We start from the raw sequence: 18,761 nt of genomic DNA on the forward strand, positions 1-18,761 counted from the left end.
TGGATGAAGTGGAGGAAGGGGACGAAGTTGGCCAAGTTGACGAAGTTGGAAAAGTTGACGAAGTGAGCGAAGTGCACGAAGTGGACGAAGATGACGAAGTGGAGGAAGTCGAGGAAGTGGAAGAAGTTGCGGAAGTGTAAGAAGTGACGAAGTGGCGAAGTGGACGAAGCGGAGGAAGTGCAGGAAGTGGAGGTAGTGGACGAAGTGAATGAAGTGGACAAAGTTGACAAACTTGACGAAGTGGACGAAGTGGACGAAGTGGACGAAGTTGATGAAGTGGAGGAAGCGGAGGAAGCGTAGGAAGCGGACGAAGCGAAGGAAGTGGAGGAAGCGGAGGAAGTGCAGGAAGTTGAAGTAGTGGACGAAGTCTACGAAGCGGAGGAAGTGGACGAAGCGGAAGAACTGGAGGAAGTGGCAAAGTGGACGAAGTTGACGAAGCGGAGGAAGCGGAGGAAGTGGACAAAGTGGACGAAGTGCAGGAAGTTGACAAAGTTGGCGAAGTGGACGAAGTGGACGAAGTGGACAAAGTGGACGAAGTTGACGAAGTGGACAAAGTGGACGAAGTGGACGACGTGAACGAAGTGGACGAAGAGGACGAAGTGGACGAAGTGGACCAATTGGACGAAGTGGAGGAAATGGGCGAAGTGGGCGAAGTGGACGAAGTGGATGACGTGCAGGAAGTGGAGGAAGCGGAGGAAGTGGAGGAAGGGGAGGAAGGGGAGGAAGTGTACGAAGTGGAGGAAGTGGAGGAAGTGGAGGTAGTGGACGAAGTTGACGAAGTCTACGAAGTGGACGAAGTTGACGAAGTCTACGAAGTGGACGAAGTTGACGAAGTCTACGAAGTGGACGAAGTTGACGAAGTCGACGAAGTGGACGAAGTTGACGAAGGGGAGGAAGAGGAGGAAGCGGAGGAAGCGAAGGAAGCAGAGGAAGTGGAGAATTGGACGAAGTGGACGAAGTGAACAAAGTGGACGAACTGGACGAAGTTGGCGAAATGGATGAAGTGGAGGAACGGAAGGAAGTGGACGAAGCGGAGGAAGTGCAGGAAGCGAATGAAGAGGATGAAGCGAAGGAAGTGGAGGCAGTGGACAAAGTGTAGGAAGTGGAGGAACTGGACAAACTGGACGAAGTTGACGAAGTCGAAGAAGTGGAGGAAGTGGACGAAGTTGACGAAGTGGAGGAAGTGGAGAAAGTGGAGGAAGTGGACGAAGTTGACGAAGTGGACGATGTTGACGAAGTGGACCAATTGGATGAAGTGCAGGAAGTGGAGGAAGTGGGCGAAGTGGGCGAAGTGGATGAAGTGGACGACGTGGACGAAGTAGAGCAAGCGGAGGAAGCGGAGGAAGCGGAGGAAGTGGAGGAAGGGGAGGAAGTGCAGGAAGTGGAAGAAGGGGAGGAAGTGGAGGAAGTGGAGTAAGTGTACGAAGTGGACGAAGTGGACAAAGTGGAGGAAGGGGAGGAAGTTGAGGTAGTGCAGGAAGAGGAGGAAGTGAATGAAGTGGACGATGTTGAGAAAGTCTACGAAGTTGACAAAGTGGACGAAGTTGAAGAAGTTGACGAAATTCATGAAGTTGACGAAGTGCTGAAAGTGGACGAAGTGGACGAAGTGGACGAAGTTGAGGAAGTGGAGGAAGTGGAGGAAGTGAAGGAAGTGGAGGAAGTGGCAAAGTGGACGAAGTTGACGAAGTGGAGGAAGTGGACGAAGTGGATGAAGTGGAGGAAGTGGAGAAAGTTGAGGAAGTGGAGGAAGTGGGGGAAGTGAAGGAAGTGGAGGAAGTGGCAAAGTGGACGAATTTGACGAAGTCGAGGAAGTGGAGGATGCGGTGGAAGTGGAGGAAGTGGACGGAGTGGACGGAGTTGACGGAGTTGACGGAGTTGACGGAGTCGACGAAGTGGACGAAGTTGACGAAGTGGAAGAAGTGGAGGAAGTGGAGGATGTGGACAAAGTGGCGAAGTGGACTAAGTGGAGCAACTTAACAAAGTGGACAAAGTTGACGAAATTTACGAAATTTATGAAGTGGATGAAGTTGACGAAGTGGACGAAGTTGAGGAAGTGGAGGAAGTGGAGGACGAAGTGGAGAAAGTGGAGGAAGTAAACGAAGTGGAGGAAGTGGAGGAAGTGGAGGAAGTTGACGAAGTGGACGAAGTGGAGAAAATGTACGAAGTTGACGACGTCGAGGAAGTGGAGGAAGTGGACTAAGTGGAGCAACTTAACGAAGTGGACAAAGTTGACGAAATTTACGAAATTTACGAAGTGGATGAAGTTGACGAAGTTGAGGAAGTAAACGAAGTGGACGAAGTGGACGAAGTGGACGAAGTTGACGAAGTGGACGAAGTGGAGGAAATGGACGAAGTTGAGGAAGTGGAGGAAGTGGGCGAAGTGGACGAAGTTGAGGAAATGGAGGAAGTGGACGAAGTGGGTGAAGTGGATGAAGTGGACGAAGTTGACGAAGTGGAGGAAGTGGAGGAAGTGGAGGAAGTGGAGGAAGTTGGCGAAGTAGGCGAAGTGGACGAAGTGGACGAAGTTGACGAAGTGGACGAACTGGACGACGTGGAGGAAGTGGAGGAAGCGGAGGAAGCGAAGGAAGTGGAGGAAGTGGAGGAAGAGGAGGAAGTGGACGAAGTGGAGGAAGTTGACAAAGTGGACGAAGTTGATGAAGTGGACGAAGCAGAGGAAGTGGAGGAAGTTGACCAAGTGGAAGAAGTTGACGAAGTGACGAAATGGAAAAAAGTGGGCGAAATGGATGAAGTGGAGGAAGTGGACGAAGTGGACGAACTAGACAAAGTTCACGAAGTGTAGAAGTGGAGGAAGTGGACGAATTTGACGAAGTGGAGGATGCGGAGGAAGCGGAGGAAGTGGACGAAGTTGGCCAAGTTGACGAAGATGACGAAGTTGGCCAAGTGGTCGAAGTGGATGAGGTTGATGAAGGGGAGGAAGGGAAGGAAGCGGAAGAAACGGAGGAAGCGGAGGAAGTGGACGAGGTGGCCGAAGTTGACGGAGTTGACGAAGTGGAGGAAGTGGATGAAGTGGACGAAGTGGACGAAGTTGGCCAAGTTGACGAAGATGACGAAGTTGGCCAAGTGGACGAAGTGGATGAGGTTGATGAAGGGGAGGAAGGGAAGGAAGCGGAATAAACGGAGGAAGCGGAGGAAGTGGACGAGGTGGCCGAAGTTGACGGAATTGACGAAGTGGACGAAGTGGACGAAGTCGAGGAAGTGGAGGAAGTTGCAAAAATGGAAGAAGCGGAGGAAGTGCAGGAAGTGGATGAAGTGGACGAAGTGGACGAAGTTGACGAAGTGGACAAAGTTAACGAAGTGGAGGAAGTGGACGAATTGGGTAAAGTGGACAACGTTGACGAAGTTGACGAAGCGATGGAAGCGGAAGAAAGTGGAAGAATTGGGTGAAGTGGACGAAGCGGAGGAACTGGAGGAAGTGGCGAAGTGGACGAAGTTGATGAAGCGGAGGAAGCGGAGGAAGTGGAGGAAGTGGAGCAAGCGGAGGAAGTGAAGGAAGTGGACGAAGTTGACGAAGTGGACCAATTGGACGAAGTGGAAGAAGTGGAGGAACTGGGCGAAGTGGGCGAAGTGGACGAAGTTGACGAAGTGGATGACGTGGAGGAAGAGGAGGAAGCGGAAGAAGTGGAGGAAGGGGAGGAAGGGGAGGAAGGGGAGGAAGGGGAGGAAGGGGAGGAAGTGTACGAAGAGGACGAAGTGGACGAAGTTGACGAAGTTTACGAAGTGGACGAAGTGGACGAAGTGGACGAAGTGGACGAAGTGGACGAAGTGGACGAAGTGGACGAAGTTGACGAAGATGACGAGGGGGAGGAAGGGGAAGTGGAGAAGTGGACGACGTCGGCGAAATGCATGAAGTGGAGGAAGTGTAGGAAGGGGAGGAAGTGGAGGAAGCGGAGGAAGTGGAGGAAGCGGATGAAGCAGAGAAAGTAGAGGAAGTGGAGCAAGTGGACAAAGTGGAGGAAGTGGAGGAAGTGGACGAACTGGACGATGTGGACGAAGTTCACGAAGTTGACGAAGTGGAGGAAGTGGAAGAATTGGACGAAGTTGACGAAGTAGACCAATTGGACGAAGTGGAGGAAGTGGGCAAAGTTGACGAAGTGGACGACGTGGAGGAAGTGGAGGAAGCAGAGGAAGCGGAGGAAGCGGAGGAAGGGGAGGAAGGGGAGGAAGGGGAGGAAGGGCATGAAGTGTACGAAGTGGAGGAAGTGGAGGAAGTGGAGGAAATGGAGGTAGTGGAGGAAGTGAACGAAGTGGACGAAGTGGACGAATTTGACGAAGTGGACGAAGTTGACGAAGTGGACGAAGTGGACGATGTGGAGGAAGTTGACGAAGTGGAGGAAGTTGACGAAGTGGACCGAGTGAAGGAAGTGGAGAAAGTGGAGGAAGTAGGCGAACTGGGCGAAGTGGACGAAGTTGAAGAAGTTGACAAAGTGGACGACGTGGAGAAAGTGGAGGAAGTGGAAGAAGTGGAGCAGGTGGCGAAGTGGACGAAGTTAACAAAGTGGAGGAAGCGAAGGAAGTGGAGGAAGCAGAAAAAGTGGAGGAAGTGGAGGAAGTGGAGGAAGTGGGCGATGTGGGCGAAGTGGACGAAGTTGACGAAGTGGACGAAGTGGATGACGTGGAGGAAGTGGAGGAAGTGGAGGTAGCGGAGGAAGCGGAGGAAGCGAAGGAAGTGGAGGAAAGGGAGGAAGGGGAGGAAGTGGAGGAAGTAGATTAAGTGTACGAAGTGGAGGAAGTGGACGAAGTGGACGAAGTGGAGGAAGTTGACGAAGTGGACGAAGTGGATGACGTGGAGGAAGTTGACGAAGTGGACGAAGTGGACGAACTTGACGAAGTGGACGAATTGAGGAAGTTGACGAAATTGACGATGTTGACAAAGTGGACGAAGTTGATGAAGTGGAGGAAGTGGACGAAGTGGAGGAAGTGGAGAAAGTGGACGAAGTGGACGAAGTGGGCGAAATTGATGAAGTGGAGGAAGTGGAGGAAAGGGAGGAAGATTGTCAAGCGGAGGAAGTGGAGGAAGCGGAGGAAGTGAATGAAGCGGAGGAAGCGGAGGAAGCGGAGGAAGTGGAGGAAGTGGACAAAGTGCAAGAAGTTCGCGAAGTTGGAGGAAGTGGACGAAGTGGGCGAAGTTGACAAAGTTGAAGAAGTGGGGGTAGTGGAGGAGGAGGAGGAAGTGGACCAAGTGGAAGAAGTTCGCGAAGTGGACGAAGTGGAGGAAGTGGAGGAAGTGGGCGAAGTGGGCGAAGTGGACGAAGTGGACGAATTCGTCCACTTCTTCCACTTCGTCAACTTCGTCCAGTTCCTCCACTTCGTCAACTTCGTCCAGTTCCTCCACTTCGTCCACTTGGTCTACTTCGTCCACTTCGTAGACTTCGTCCACTTTGTCAACTTCGTCCACTTCGTTCACTTCCTCCATTTCCTCCACTACCTCCACTTCCTCCACTTCCTCCACTTCCTCCACTTCGTACACTTCCTCCCCTTCCTCCCCTTACTCCCCTTCCTGCACTTCCTCCGCTTCCTCCGCTTACTCCGCTTCCTCCACGTCGTCCACTTTGTCCACTTCAGCAACTTCGTCCACTTAGTCCACTTCGCCCACTTCGCCCACTTCGCCCACTTCCTCCACTTCCTCCACTTCGTCCAATTGGTCCACTTCGTCCTCTTCGTGCACTTCGTCCACGTCGTCCACTTTGTCCACTTCGTCCACTTCGTCCACTTCGTCCAATTCGTCAACTTTGTCAACTTCCTCCACTTCGTCCACTTCCTCCACTTCCTCCGCTTCTTCCGCTTCGTCAACTTCGTCCACTTTGCCACTTCCTCCAGTTCCTCCGCTTCGTCCACTTCCTCCACTTCGTAGACTTCCTCCACTTCCTCCGCTTCCTCCACTTCCTTCGCTTCGTCCGCTTCCTACGCTTCCTCCGCTTCCTTCGCTTCGTCCACTTCGTCAACTTCGTCCACTTCGTCAGCTTCGTCCACTTCGTCCACTTCGTCAACTTTGTCAACTTCATCCATGACCTCCACTTCCTGCACTTCCTCCGCTTCGTCCAGTTCGCCACTTCGTCACTTCTTACAGTTCCGCAACTTCCTCCACTTTCTCGACTTCCTCCACTTCGTCAACTTCGTCCACTTCGTCAACTTTGCCAACTTCGTCAACTTCGCCAACTTCGTCTCCTTCGTCCCCTTTATCAACTTCATCCACTTCGTCCACTTCATCCACTTCGACCACTTCGACCACTTCGTCAACTCCGTCAACTCCGTCAACTCCGTCTCCTTCGCTCCCTCCGCTTCCTCCACTTCGTTAACTTCGTCCACTTCGCCACTTGCTCCACTTCTTCCACTTCCTCCACTTCCTCCACTTTCTCCACGTCGTCAACTTCGTCAACTTCTTCAACTTCGTCCACTTCGCCCACGTCGCCCACTTCCTCCACTTCCTGTAGTTGGTCCACTTCGTCAACTTCGTCCACTTCGTCAACTTCGTCAACGTCATCAACTTCGTCCACTTCGTCCCCTTCCTCCGCTTCATCCGCTTCATCCGCTTCCTCCACTTCCTCCACTTCGTCCACTTCCTCTCGTTCCTCTACTTCATCCATTTCGCCAACTTCGTCCAGTTCGTCCACTTTGTCCACTTCGTCAACTCCGTCCACCGAGTCCACTTCCTCCACTTCCTCCATTTTGTCCACTTCGTCCACTTCGTACACCTACTCCACTTCCTCCACTTTCTCCACTTCTTCCACATCCTGCACTTCGTCCCTTCCTCCACTTCCTCCGCTTGCTCCGCTTCCTCAACTTCCTACACGTCGTCCACTTCGTCCACTTCGCCTACTTCGCCCACCTCCTCCACTTCGTCCACTTCGTCCAATTGGTCCACCTCATCAACATCGTCCACTTCGTCAACGTCGTCCACTTCCTCCACTTTCTCCACTTCCTCCACTTCGTCAACTTCGTCCACTTCGTCCACTTGGTTAAGTGCGTCCAGTTCGTCCAGTTCCTCCACTTCCTCCACTTTGTCCACTTCCTCCACTTCCTCCACTTCCTCCACTTCCTCCGCTTTATCCGCTTCATCTGCTTCATCCGCTTCGTCCACTTCCTCCGCTTCGTCAACTTCCTCTCGTTCCTCCACTTGATCCATTTCGCCAACTTCGTCCAGTTTGTCCACTTTGTCCACTTCGTCAACTCCGTCCACCGAGTCCACTTCCTCCGCTTCTTTCGCTTCCTTCCCTTCCTCCACTTCGTGAACTTCGTCCACTTCGTCCACGTCGTCCACTTGGCCAACTTCGTGAACTTCCTCCACTTCCTCCGCTTCCTCCCCTTCCTCCACTTCGTCCACTTCATTTACTTCATCAACTTCGTCCACTTCGTCAACTTCGTCCACTTCGCCTACTTCGCCCACTTGGTCCACTTGTTCCATTTCGTCCACTTCGCGAACTTCATCCACTTCCTCCACTTCCCACACTTCTTCCACTTTGTCAACTTCGTCCAGTTCGTCCACTTCCTCCACTTCCTCCAGTTTGTCCACTTCCTCCACTTCCTCCACTTCCTTCGCTTCCTCCGTCTCATCCGCTTCCTCCGCTTCCTCCACTTCCTGCGCTTCCTCCACTTCCTCCACTTCCTCCACTTCGTCAACTTCGTCCACTTCGTCCACTGCCTCCACTTCCTCCAGTTCGTCAACTTCGTCCACTTCGTCAACTTCGTCAATTTCGTCAACTTCTTCAACTTCGTCGACTTGGTCAACTTCGTCCACTTTGTAGACTTCGTCAACTTTCTCCACTTCCTCCACCACCTCCACTCCCTCCACTTCCTCCACTTCTTCCATTTCGTCCACTTCCTCCACTTCGTACACTTACTCCACTTCCTCCACTTCCTCCCCTTCCTCCCCTTCCTCCACTTCCTCCCCTTCCTCCGCTTCCTCCACTTCCTCCGCTACCTCCCCTTCCTCCACTTCCTTCACGTCGTCCACTTCGTCCACTTCGCCAACTTCGCCCACTTCGCCCACTTCGCCCACTTCCTCCACTTCCTCCACTTCGTGCACTTGGTCCACTTCGTCAACTTCCTCCGCTTCGTCAACTTCGTCCACTTCGTCCTCTTCGTCCACTTCGTCCACTTCGTCCACTTCGTCAACTTTGTCGACTTCGTCCACTTCCTCCACTTCCTGCACTTCCTCTTCTTCGTCAACTTCGCCACTTCGACACTTCTTCCACTTTCGCAACTTCCTCCACTTCCTCAACTTCCTCCAGTTCGTCAACTTCTTCCACTTCGTCCACTTCGTCAACTTTGCCAACTTCGTCAACTGTGCCAACTTCGTCAACTTCGTCCACTTTGTCCACTTCGTCAACTCCGTCAACTTCGGCCACCTCGTCCACTTCCTCTGCTTCCTCCGCTTCTTCCGCTTCCTTCCCTTCCTCCACTTCGTCAACTTCGTCCACTTGGCCAACTTCGTCAACTTCGTCACCTTGGCCAACTTAGTCCACTTCCTCCACTTCCTCCACTTCCTCCACTTCTTCCGCTTCATCCGCTTCATCCGCTTCATCCGCTTCCTCGGCTTCCTCCACTTCCTCTCGTTCCTCCACTTCATCCATTTCACCAACTTCGTCCAGTTCGTCCACTTTCTCCACTTCGTCAACTCCGTCCACCGAATCCACTTCCTCCGCTTCTTTCGCTTCATTCCCTTCCTCCACTTCGTCAACTTCGTCCATGTCGTCCACTTGGCGAACTTCGTGAACTTCGTCAACTTGGCCAACTTCGTCCACTTCTCCACTTCCTCCGCTTCCTCCGCTTCCTCTACTACCTCCACTTCCTCCACTTTGTCCACTTCGTCCACTTCATTTACTTCATACACTTCGTCCACTTCGTCAACTTCGTCCACTTCGCGAACTTCATCCACTTCGTCCACTTCCTCCACTTCCTCCACTTCCCCCACTTCTTCCACTTCGTCCAGTTCGTCAACTTCCTCCACTTCCTCCACTTCCCCCACTTCTTCTACTTCGTCAACTTCGTCCAGTTCGTCCACTTCCTCCACTTCCTCCACTTCCTCCACTTCCTCCACTTCCTCCACTTCCTCCACTTCCTCCGCTTCCTCCGCTTCATCCGCTTCCTCCGCTTCCTCCACTTCCTACTCTTCCTCCACTTCCTCCACTTCATCCATTTCGCGCACTTCGTCCACTTCGTGCACTTCCTCCACTTCCTCCACTTCGTCAACTTCGTCCACTTCGTCCACTTCCTCCACTTCGTCAACTTCGTGCACTTCGTCAACTTCGTCAATTTCGACAACTTCTTCAACTTCGTCCACTTTGTGACCTTCGTCCACTTCGTAGACTTCGTCAACTTTCTCCACTTCGTTCACTTCCTCCACTTCCTCCACCACCTCAACTCCCTCCACTTCCTCCACTTCGTCCACTTCGTACACTTACTCCATTTCCTCCACTACCTCCCCTTCCTCCACTTCCTTTGCTTCCTCCGCTTCCTCCACTTCCTCCGCTACCTCCCCTTCCTCCACCTCCTTCACGTCGTCCACTTTGACCACTTCGTCAACTTCGTCCACTTCCCCCACTTTCTCCGCTTCCTCCACTTCCTTCGCTCCCTCCGCTTCCTCCACTTCGTTAACTTCCTCCACTTCACCACTTGCTCCACTTCTTCCACTTCCTCCACTTCCTCCACTTTCTCCACGTCGTCCACTTCGTCAACTTCTTCAACTTCGTCCACTTCGCCCACTTCCTCCACTTCCTGCACTTCGTCCACTTCGTCAACTTCCTCCACTTCCTCCACTTCGTCCACTTCGTCCACTTCGTCAACTTCGTCCACTTCGTCAACTTCCTGCAGTTCGTCCACTTCGTACACTTCGTCAACTTCGTCAACTTCGTCCACTTCGTCCACTTCGTCAACTTCGTCAACTTCATCCACTTCGTCAACTTCGTCCACTTCGTTTACATCCTCCACTTCCTCCACTACCTCCACTTCCTCCACTTCCTCCCCTTCCTCCCATTCCTCCCCTTCCTCACCTTCCGCCGCTTCCTCCACTTCCTCCATTCCTCCACGTCGTCAACCTCGTCCACTTCGCCCACTTCGCCCACTCCCTCCACTTCCTCCACTTCGTCCAATTGGTCCATTTCCTCAACTTCGTCCAATTCCACCACTTCGTCCACTTCGTCAACTTCGTGCACTTCCTCCACTTCCTCCACTTTGTCCACTTCCTCCACTTCCTCCACTTCCTCCGCTTCATCTGCTTCCTCCACTTCCTCCGCTTCCTCCCCTTCCTCCACTTCCTCCATTTCATGCATTTCGCCGACTTCGTCCACTTCGTCCACTTTGTCCACTTCTCCACTTCCTCCGCTTCCTCCTTTTCCTCCCCATCCTCCCCTTCGTCAACTTCGTCAACTTCGTCCACTTCGTAGACTTCGTCAACATCGTCAACTTCGTCCACTTCGTAGACTTCATCAACATCGACAACTTCGTCCACTTCGTAGACTTCGTCAACATCGTCCACTTCTTAGACTTTGTCAACTTCGTCCACTTCGTTCACTTCCTCCACTTCCTCCACTACCTCCACTTCCTCCACTTCCTCCACTTCGTCCACTTCCTCCACTTCGTACACTTCCTCCCCTTCCTCCACTTCCTCTGCTTCCTCTGCTTCCTCCTCTTCCTCCACTTCCTCCACTTCCTCCACGTCGTCCACTTCGTCCACTTCGTCCACTTCGTCAACTTCGTCCACTTCGCCCACTTCGCCCACTTCCTCCACTTCTTCCACTTCCTCCACTTCGTTCAATTGGTCCACTTCGTCCACTTCGTAAACTTCGTCCACTTCCTCCACTTCCTCCACTTCCTCTGCTTCCTCCACCTCTTCAACTTCGTCCACTTCGCCCACTTCACCCACTTCGTCCACTTCCTCCACTTCATAGACTTCCTCCACTTCCTCCACTTTCTCCGTTTCCTCCACTTATTCCGCTTCCTCCACTTCGTCCATTTTGTCAACTTCGTCCACCTCGTCCACTTCCTCCACTTCTGCCACTTCTTCCACGTCGTCAACTTCATCCAGTTTGTCCACTTCCTCCACTTCCTCCACTTTGTCCACTTCCTCCACTTCCTCCGCTTCTTCCGCTTCGTTAACTTCGTCCACTTCGCCCACTTCGTCCACTTGGCCAACTTCGTCAACTTGGCCAACTTAGTCCACTTCCTCCACTTCCTCCGCTTCCTGCACTTCCTCCGCTTCCTACACTTTGTCCATTTAGTCAACTTCGTCCACTTCCTCCACTTCCGTCACTTCTTCCACTTCGTCAACTTCATCTAGTTCGTCCACTTCCTCCACTTTGTCCACTTCCTCCACTTCCTCCGCTTCCTCCGCTTCCTCCGCTTCATCCGCTTCCTCCACTTCCTCCGCTTCCTCCACTTCCTCCCCTTCCTCCACTTCATCCATTTCGCCCACGTCGTCCATTTCGTCCACTTTGTCCATTTCGTCCACTTCGTCCAATTCGTCCACTTCCTCCCCTTCCTCCCCTTCGTCCACTACCTCCGCTTCCTCCCCTTCGTGAACTTCGGCAACTTCGTACACTTCGTCAATTTCGTAGACTTCGTCAACTTCACCAACTTCGTCGACTTCCCCCTCTACCTCCACTTCCTCCACATCGTCAACTTCCCCCACTTCCTCCACTTCGCCCACGTCGTCCAGTTCTTCCACTTCGTCCACTTCGTCCACTTCGTCAACTTCATCCACTTCGTCCACTTCTTGTACTTCGTCAACTTCGTGTACTTCGTCACTTTCGTCAACTTCTTCCACTTCCTCCACTACCTCCACTACCTCCACTTCCTCCACTTCCTCCACTTCCTCCACTTCGTCAACTTCGTCCACTTCGCCCATTTCACCCACTTCCTCCCCTTCCACCGCTTCCTCCACTTCGGCACTTCACCACTTCGTCCATTTCCTCCACTTCCTCCACTTCGTCAACTTCCTCCACTTCGTCCACTTCGTCAACTTCCTCCACTTCCTCCACTTCCTCCACTTCCTCCACTTCTTCCTCCACTTCCTCCACTTCTTCCTCCACTTCCTCCACTTCGTCCATTTTGTCAATTTCGTCCACTTCGTCAACTTCGTGTACTTCGTCAACATCGTCCACTTCGTCCCTTTCGTCCTCTTCGTCCAAATCGTCCACTTCGTCCACTTTGTCCACTTCGTCCACTTCGTCAACTTCATCCACTTCGTCAACTTCGTCAAGTTCATCTAGTTCGTGAACTTTGTCAACTTCGTCCACTTCCTACACTTCTTCAACTTCGTCCACTTCCCCACTTCGTCAACTTCGTCCACTTCGTCAACTTCGTCCACTTCCTTCACTTCGCGACTTTGTCCACTTCTTCCACTTCGTCAACTTCGTCAACTTCGTCCACTTCTTCTACTTCGTCAACTTCGTTTACTCCGTCACCTTCGTCAACTTCATCCACTTCTTCTACTTCGTCAACTTCGTCTACTTCGTCACCTTCGTCAACTTCGTCCACTTCGCCCATTTCACCCACTTCCTCCCCTTCCACCGCTTCCTCCACTTCGGCACTTCACCACTTCGTCCACTTCCTCCACTTCCTCCACTTCGTCAACTTCCTCCACTTCGTCCACTTCGTCAACTTCCTCCACTTCCTCCACTTCCTCCACTTCCTCCACTTCCTCCACTTCTTCCTCCACTTCCTCCACTTCCTCCACTTCGTCCATTTTGTCAATTTCGTCCACTTCGTCAACTTCGTGTACTTCGTCAACATCGTCCACTTCGTCCCTTTCGTCCTCTTCGTCCAAATCGTCCACTTCGTCCACTTTGTCCACTTCGTCCACTTCGTCAACTTCATCCACTTCGTCAACTTCGTCCACTTCGTCAAGTTCATCTAGTTCGTGAACTTTGTCAACTTCGTCCACTTCCTACACTTCTTCAACTTCGTCCACTTCCCCACTTCGTCAACTTCCTCCACTTCCTTCACTTCGCGACTTTGTCCACTTCTTCCACTTCGTCAACTTCGTCAACTTCGTCCACTTCTTCTACTTCGTCAACTTCGTTTACTCCGTCACCTTCGTCAACTTCATCCACTTCTTCTACTTCGTCAACTTCGTCTACTTCGTCACCTTCGTCAATTTCGTCCACTTCCTCCACTACCTCCACTTCCTCCACTTCCACCACTTGCTTCACTTCGTCTACTTTGCCCATTTCACCCACTTCCTCCACTTCCTCCACTTCCTCCACTTGTCAACTTCGTCAAGTTCATCCACTCCGTCCACTTCTTTCACATCGTTCATTTCGTCAACTTCATCCACTTCGCCACTTTGCCACTTCCTCCACTTCCTCCACTTCCTCCACTTCCTCCACTTCGTCAACTTCATCCACTTCGTCCACTTCGTCAACTTCCTCCACTTCGTCCCCTTCGTCCACATCGTCCACTTCTTCGTCCACTTCGTCCACTTCCTCCACTTCGTCCACTTCGTCCCCTTCGTCCACATCATTCACTTCGTCCACTTCGTCAACATCGTCCACTTCGTTAACTTTGTCCACTTCGTCAAATTTGTCCACTTCGTCCACTTCCTGCACTTCTTCAACTTCGTCCACTACCTCCATTTCCTCCACTTCCTCCACTTCCTCCACTTCCTCCACTTCGTCAACTTCATCAACTTCATCTCCTTCGTCCACTACGTCAACTTTTCCCACTTCGTCCACTTCGCCAAATCGTCCACTTCCTCCACTTCCTGCACTTCCTTCACTTCCTTCACTTCCTCCACTTCCTCCACTTCCTCCACTTCCTCAACTTCGTCAACTTCGTCAATTTCGTCCAGCTCGTCCTTCTCGTCCTCTTCGTCAACCTCCTCCACTTCCTCTACTTCGTCAACTTCGTTCACTTCATCCAATTCGTCCACTTCATCAACTTCGTCCACTTCGCCAACTTGGTCAACTTCACCAATTTCATCCACTTCACCCTCTACATCCACTTCCTCCACTTCCTCCACTTCGTCAACTTCGTTCACTTCCTCCACTTCGCCCACTTCCTCCACTTCGTCAACCTCCTCCACTTCCTCCACTTCGTCCACCTCCTCCACTTCCTCCACTTCGTCAACTTCGTCCACTTCGTGAACTTCATCCAGTTTGTCAACTTTGTCAACTTCGTCCATTTCCTGCACTTCTTCAACTTCGTCCACTTTGTCCACTTCGCCACTTCGTCAACTTCGTCCACTTCACCACTTGCTCCCCTTCCTCCACTTCGTCCCCTTTGTCCAGTTCTTCTACTTCGTCCACTTCGACCACTTCGTCCACTTCGTAGACGTCCTCCACTTCCTCCACTTCCTCCACTTCGTCAACTTTGTCCACTTCGTCAACTTCGTCCACTTCGTCCACTTCCTTCACTTCGTCAACTTTGTCAACTTCGTCCACTTCCTCAACTTCCTCCGCTTCGTCCACTTCGTCCACTTCGTCATCTTCGTCCACTTCGTCCACTTCGTCAACTTCGTCCACTTCGTGCATATCGTCAACTTGGTCAACTTCGTCAACTTCGTCCACTTCGTCAACATCGTCCACTTCCTCCACTTCGTCAACTCCTCCAACTTTGTCCACTTCCTCTACTTCCGCCACTTCGTCCACTTCCTCCACTTCGTCTACTTCATCAACTTAATCCACTTCCTCCGCTACCTCCACTTCCTCCACTTCCTCCACTTCGTCAACTCCGCCCACTTCGTCCACTTCCCCCACTTCCACCGCTTCCTCCGCTTCGTCCACTTCGTCCACTTCGCCACTTCGTCCACTTCGTCCACTTCGCCACTTCGTCCACTTCCACCACTTCGTCCACTTCGTCAACTTCCTCCACTTCCTCCACTTCCTCCACTTCTTCCTCCACTTCCTCCACTTCGTCCATTTTGTCAATTTCGTCCACTTCGTCAACTTCGTGTACTTCGTCAACATCGTCCACTTCGTCCCTTTCGTCCTCTTCGTCCAAATCGTCCACTTCGTCCACTTTGTCCACTTCGTCCACTTCGTCAACTTCATCCACTTCGTCAACTTCGTCAAGTTCATCTAGTTCGTGAACTTTGTCAACTTCGTCCACTTCCTACACTTCTTCAACTTCGTCCACTTCCCCACTTCGCCAACTTCGTCCACTTCCTCCACTTCCTCCACTTCGTCAACTTCCTCCACTTCCTTCACTTCGCGACTTTGTCCACTTCGTCCACTTCTTCCACTTCGTCAACTTCGTCAACTTCGTCCACTTCTTCTACTTCGTCAACTTCGTTTACTCCGTCACCTTCGTCAACTTCATCCACTTCTTCTACTCCGTCACCTTCGTCAATTTCGTCCACTTCCTCCACTACCTCCACTTCCACCACTTGCTTCACTTCGTCTACTTTGCCCATTTCACCCACTTCCTCCACTTCCTCCACTTCCTCCACTTGTCAACTTCGTCAAGTTCATCCACTCCGTCCACTTCTTTCACATCGTTCATTTCGTCAACTTCATCCACTTCGCCACTTTGCCACTTCCTCCATTCCTCCACTTCGTCAACTTCATCCACTTCGTCCACTTCGTCAACTTCGTCCACTTCGTCAACTTCCTCCACTTCGTCCCCTTCGTCCACATCGTCCACTTCTTCGTCCACTTCGTCCACTTCGTCAACTTCCTCCACTTCGTCAACTCCGCCAACTTTGTCCACTTCCTCTACTTCCGCCACTTCGTCCACTTCCTCCACTTCGTCTACTTCATCAACTTCATCCACTTCCTCCACTACCTCCACTTCCTCCACTTCCTCCACTTTGTCAACTCCGCCCACTTCCTCCACTTCCCCCACTTCCACCGCTTCCTCCGCTTCGTCCACTTCGCCACATCGTCCACTTCCTCCACTTCCTCCACTTTCTCCACTTCCTCCACTTCGTCCACTTCTTCAACTTCGTCCACTTCGTACACTTCGTCAACTTCGTCCACCTCGTCCTCTTCGTCCTCTTCCTCCACTTCCTCCACTTCGTCAACTTCGTCAACCTCGTCCACTTCGTGCAATTCGTCCTCTTTGTCCACTTCATCTACTTCGTCAACTTTGTCAACCTCGTCAACTTCACCAACTTCATAGACTTCGTCCACTTCCTCCACTTCCTCCACTTCGTCCACTACCTCCACTTCCTCCCCTTCCTCCGCTTCCTCCGCTTCCTCCACTTGCTCCGCTTCCTCCGCTTCGTCAACTTCGTCCACTTCCTCAACTTCCTCCAGTTCGTCAACTTCTTCAACTTCGTCAACTTTGTCCCCTTCGTCCACTTCCTCCACTTCTTCTACTTCAACTTCAACTTCTTCTTCTTCTTCTTCTTCTTCTTCTTCATCTTCCACTTCTTCCACTTCGTCTACTTCGTCCAATTCACCCAATTCGTCTACTTCGACAACTTCGTCCACTTGGTCCTCTTCCTCCACTTCTTCCACTCGCTCCACTTTCTCCACTTCCTCCACTTCCACCACTTCCTCCACTTCGTCCACTTCCTCCACTTTGTCAACATCGTCCAAGTGGCCCACTTCTACGACTTGGTCAACTTCGTCCACTCCGTCCACTTCGTCCACTTCTTCTACTTCTTCTTCCTTCTTCTTCTTCTTTTTCTTCGACTTCAACCACTTCGTCGACTTCGTCCCTCCACTTCCTCCGCTTTCAGCGCTTCTTGCGCTTCCTCCGCTTCCTCCGCTATGTCAACTTCGTCCACTTTTCCATTTCGTCCACTTCGTACATTTCTTCCACTTCGTCCACTTCGCCAGCTTCGCCCACTTCGCCCACTTCGTCCACTTCATCCACTTCTTCAACTTCCTCCACTTCCTCCACTTCCTCTAGTTCGTCAATTTTGTCAACTTCGTCCACTTCCTCCACTTCCTCCACTTCGTCCACTTCGTCATTTTCATACACTTCTTCCACTTCGTCCACTTCGTCCACTTCGTCCACTTCGTCCACTTCGTCCACTTCGCCAACTTCGCCAACTTCGCCCACTTCGTCCACTTCGTCAACTTCCTCCACATCGTCGACTTTGTCAACTTCATCCACTTCGTCAACTTCGTCCACTTCGTCGACCTCGCCCACTTCGCCCACTTCCTGCACTTCCTCCACTTCTTCCACTTCCTCCAGTTCCTCCACTTCCTCCATTTCGTCCATTTCGTCAACTTCGTACACTTCCTCCACTTCCACCACTTCGTCAACTTCGTCCACTTTCTCCACTTTCTCCACTTCCTCCACTTCGTCAACTTTATCCACTTCATCCACTTCGTCAACTTCTTCAACTTCTTCAACTTCCTCCACTTCCTCCACTTCCTCCACTTCTTCCTCCACTTCGTCCACTTCCGCCACTTCCTCCACTTCCTCCACTTCCTCCACCTCTTCTACTTTCTCCACTTCGTCCACTTCGTCCACTTTCTCCACTTCCTCAACTTCCTCCCCTTCCTCCACTTCCTCAACTTCGTCATCTTCCTCCACTATGTCCACTTCGTAGACTTCGTACACCTCGTCCACTTCGTCCACTTCGTCCACTTCGCCGACTTCGCCACTTCATCCACTTCGTCCACTTCCTCCACTTCGACAACTTCGTCCACTTCCTCCACTTCCCCCTATTCCTTCAGTTCGTCGACTTCGTCCACTTTATATACTGCATCCACTTCGTCAACTTCCTCCACTTCCTCCAATTTCTCCACTTCTTCCTCCACTTCGTCGATTTCCTCCACTTCCTCCACTTCGTCCAATTCGTCCACTTCGTCCATTTCGTCCACTTCGTCAACTTCGTCCACTTTGTAAACTTCGTCCACTTCGTCAACTTCCTCAGCTTCCTCCACATCCTCCAGTTCTTCCACTTCGTCAACTTCGTCATCTTGTCAACTTCATCCACTTCATCCACTTCGTCCACTTCGTACACTTCGTCCACCTCGTCCACATCGTCAACTTCCTCAAGTTCGTCAACTTCTTCCACTTCCTCCACTTCCACCAATTCCTTCATTTCATCAACTTCATCAACTTCGTCAACTTCGTCCACTTCGTCCACTCCGTCCACTCCGTCCACTCCGTCCACTTCGTCAACTTCGTCAACTTCGCCCACTTCCTCCACTTCCTCCACTTCCTCCACTTCCTCCACTACGTCAACTTCCTCCACTTTCTCCACTTCGTCCTCGAGTTCGTCAACTTTGTCAACTTCGTCCACTTCCTCCACTTTGTCCACTTCGTCAACTTTATACACTTCGCCCACTTCGTCAACTTCCTCCACTTCCTCCACCTTCATCGCTTTGTCCACTTCGTTCACTTCTTCCTCCACTTCGTTCACTTCCTCCACTTCCTCCAATTCGTCCATTTCGTCAATTTCATCCACTTCGTCAACTTCGTCCACTTGCTCCACTTCGTCAACATCGTCGACTTCTTCCACTTTGGCCACTTCGTCAACTTCGTCCACTTCCTCCACTTCCTGCACTTCCTCCACTTCATCAACTTCCTCCATTTCCTCTTTTTCCTCCACTTCCTCTAGTTCGTAAACTTTGTCAACTTCGTCCACTTCCTCCACCTCGTCTACTTCGTCAACATTATACACGTCGTCCACTTCGTCAACTTCGTCCACTTCCTCCACTTCGTCCAATTCGTCCCACTTTGTCCATTTCGTCCGCTTCGTCCACTTTGTCGACTTTGTCCACTTCGTCAACTTCGTCCACTTGCTCCACTTTCGTCATTTCGTCCACTTCGTCAACTTCGTCCACTTCCTCCACGTCCACTTCCGTCATTCTTCCACTTCGTCCACACTTCTCCACGTC

Source organism: Vigna umbellata, chromosome 4, assembly GCF_029865625.1.
Source record: "Vigna umbellata cultivar VRB3 chromosome 4, Vumbellata_1.0, whole genome shotgun sequence".
In the NCBI taxonomy this organism is placed as follows: Eukaryota; Viridiplantae; Streptophyta; class Magnoliopsida; order Fabales; family Fabaceae; genus Vigna; species Vigna umbellata.